Source organism: Canis lupus, chromosome 33, assembly GCF_011100685.1.
Source record: "Canis lupus familiaris isolate Mischka breed German Shepherd chromosome 33, alternate assembly UU_Cfam_GSD_1.0, whole genome shotgun sequence".
Classification (NCBI taxonomy): domain Eukaryota; kingdom Metazoa; phylum Chordata; class Mammalia; order Carnivora; family Canidae; genus Canis; species Canis lupus.
The window spans coordinates 17,543,968-17,547,035 of NC_049254.1; positions in this window are offsets into that span (position 1 = coordinate 17,543,968).

Genomic DNA, 3,068 nt, shown 5'->3' on the forward strand with positions numbered 1-3,068 from the left:
ACACAGGCAGAGGGAGAAGCAGGCTCCATGCAGGGAGCCCCACGTGGGACTCGACCCTGGGTCTCCAGGATCACACCCTGGGCTGAAGGTGGCGCTAAACCACTGAGTGACTGGGGCTGCCCCTATCTGCATGTATTTAAAAACAACTTGTGAAATATCATGAAGTGATGTCATGAATGGGAAATAAAATTTAGAAATATGCTGATTATAATTCAGTTTATACTTTGATGGCATGTGATGTCTTGAATATGGATGATAGGGAATGTGACACTGACATGTTGATCAGTGCTGACACTGAGGTTCCTTACCCTCTTCTTTCTAGTTTTCTGTAAATGTTTGAAAATCTCATAATCCAAAGTTTAAAGAACTGAGCTCCGACTTTGCTACTAACTGGGTGTTTGAGGGTGGCCTTTCTCTCAGCAAGAAAATTCTCTCCTCTATTTTCACTATCTATTCATCTCTCTTGCCTTTTCATGTGGTTTCCAAATAAAATCTGTCTTTAGTCAGTAACTTTGAATTCCTTACTCTAGACTTTTATCAATGAAAATCCAATATTATTATAAAACTTTAAACACATATTTTATTTCTCATCCTCAGATACTCCAAGCTACTATAGCCAGCTCTGAGCACATTTGCAAACCAGATCCAGGGAGCATGTGTATCTACTCACGCATGCGCTCATTTCACAGCAATCTTTCAGAGTAGTGGACTAAGGATACATAATCCATTTAATGGACATCTGGTCCTAGCCTGTTATAGAATCACTTATGACTTCTGCTGTTTTTGAAAAGTGAAGAAGCATTTGTGGGTGCTGTCCATGCATTTGCTGAGAAATGATTCTCAGATCAGACTGCATTATATTGTTTAGGGCTTCAAGTAAAAGACAGTACTGTAAAAACTTACTTTCTTGAGGGAATTGACCTACTACCTCTTCTCTAATTCTAATTATCTAAATGACTGATTTACTCTTCTTACCTTGATTATCAAGAAGGCCAAGTCCAATTAAGAAGTTACTTTCCAATTATGAAGATAATAAATAATATATGCTCATTATAGAAAAGTTATAAAGGACCGAAAACAAGGGAAAGAGAGACATCAAAGAATTAACCCATTATCCCATCATCAGGAAAATTCATTAACATTTTTTGTAAGAGCCCAAATATGACAGCCAGTTAATGGAATTGAACTTACCATCATGGTTGATGTGAGAGCTCACCTCTGACTCGGTTCTGATTTTCCCAATTTACTACTTTTTAAGTATATGTATTTTGAAAGTGTTTCAAATCACTTTGGGGAAGAAGAAGGGCAAATAAAAATTAATCCTTAAAATAATATGGTGGTAATACCGGGTAACGATTGCCAAGTTTGCATTTCCTGGCATAACACCTTTCTGACTGCAAGATTATGAGGATTATATCAGATGCATCTGGTTATACAATGAAAATTTCAAAGTACTATAAAATAATGATAATAAAAACAGCTAGTGCTTATTGAGTACATTGCTATTTTGCCAGGCACAACAACCCTATGCAAAGGCACCACCGCGGCATTTCAGCCTTTGGTGTTACTAAATAGTTCACTTGACTCTTTTGTGGGAGAATGAGGTCCATGCCTTAATCCAGAATGGCTGGAGCCGCCAAAAACTAGACAAGGTAAAGAACTGATTGCCCAGAGAGACGTCAGAAGGAGTGAGCCACGTGGCCAACCTTGATTTTGGACTTCTAGCTTCTAGAACTGGGAAAGAAGAAGTCTCTGTTGTTTTAAACCACCAGATCTGTGGTAATTTGTTATGGTAGCCCTAGGAAAGTAACACTTTGATCCCGAAAACAGAGCCAGAACAAGTTCAGAAAAAGTAAAAACTTGCTTTTCTTTTTTATAGATTTTATTTATTTATTTATTCATGAGAGATACACACAGAGAGGCAGAGACACAAGCAGAGGGAGAAGCAGGCCCCATGCAGGGAGCCCAACGTGGGACTCGATCCCGGGACTCGATCACACCCTGGGCCAAAGGCAGGCGCTCAACCACTGAGCCACCCAGGAGTCCCCAGAAAAAGTAAAAACTTGAACTGATTATTGGCATTGTTCAGGAATGCAAGGGGCATGACTTATGAAATCATGGGCCTCTGGCAATTGGAGTGGTGGTTTAGTGGTTGACTAGTCAGGAGGACCGGGTTCAGGGACTGGAATTGGGAGTCTTTTAAAATTGGTTATGCTTTTATTTTCTCTGATTTACATATTTCTGATGATAGTTTCTGGAATCACTCCTCAAAAATCCCCAGATTTTACTCACCTCATTTTTCCATGATCTCTGATTGGCTTAAAAATAATACAGTTAGATCCAAACAGGAAGATTAGTTTCCAGGGCCAGAGGAAGCCAATGTTGACCATAACTGGCAAATAGATTTAGGAATACCTGTCAGGGTTTTACATCCGTGCAGTCACATCCCTGAGGTGGATTCATCTGATGCTTTCCACGTTTGTAGAGAAGCAGACTTCCCCACAGGCTCCAGCATCGTCAAAATGATGAGCGAAGCTGGCCAAGCAGAGTAGGTCTCACGGGCTCAGTGGGTGCCTCTCCTGGCATATCCTACGGTATATTTCCAGAATGTTCTTTAATTTATCATTTCGTTGGTCAAGTCTACTGTCTCCTGTGCTTCCCTTTGGAAGATTGCTGGTGGGGCTATGATTAGTTAGCCAAGAGCAAGCTAATTCTACATAAACAAAAGATTTCTTCCACAATTCCAAGACTTGGAAAAGTGGTGAAGTGCTGTTTACATAACCCCAAGCCCTGTAATATGGCTTTCTCTAAAAAACAACCATTTGGAACAGAATATACACCCCCACAGAATATTTTCCTTGTCTAAACAAATCCTGCTCTCCCCTTCAAGGTACAGTTTACTCCTCTGGAAGAATGTTCTCAGATTTTCCAGGTTAAGATCCCATGGTACGTTTACAGATTTATATTTTAGTGCTTAATATAGCACTTAATTTTTTCCTTCAGTGTCCTGAGAACAAAATCTATGTCTTATTTTTTCCTAAGTATCCCCTGTGGCCCTCAGAACCCGG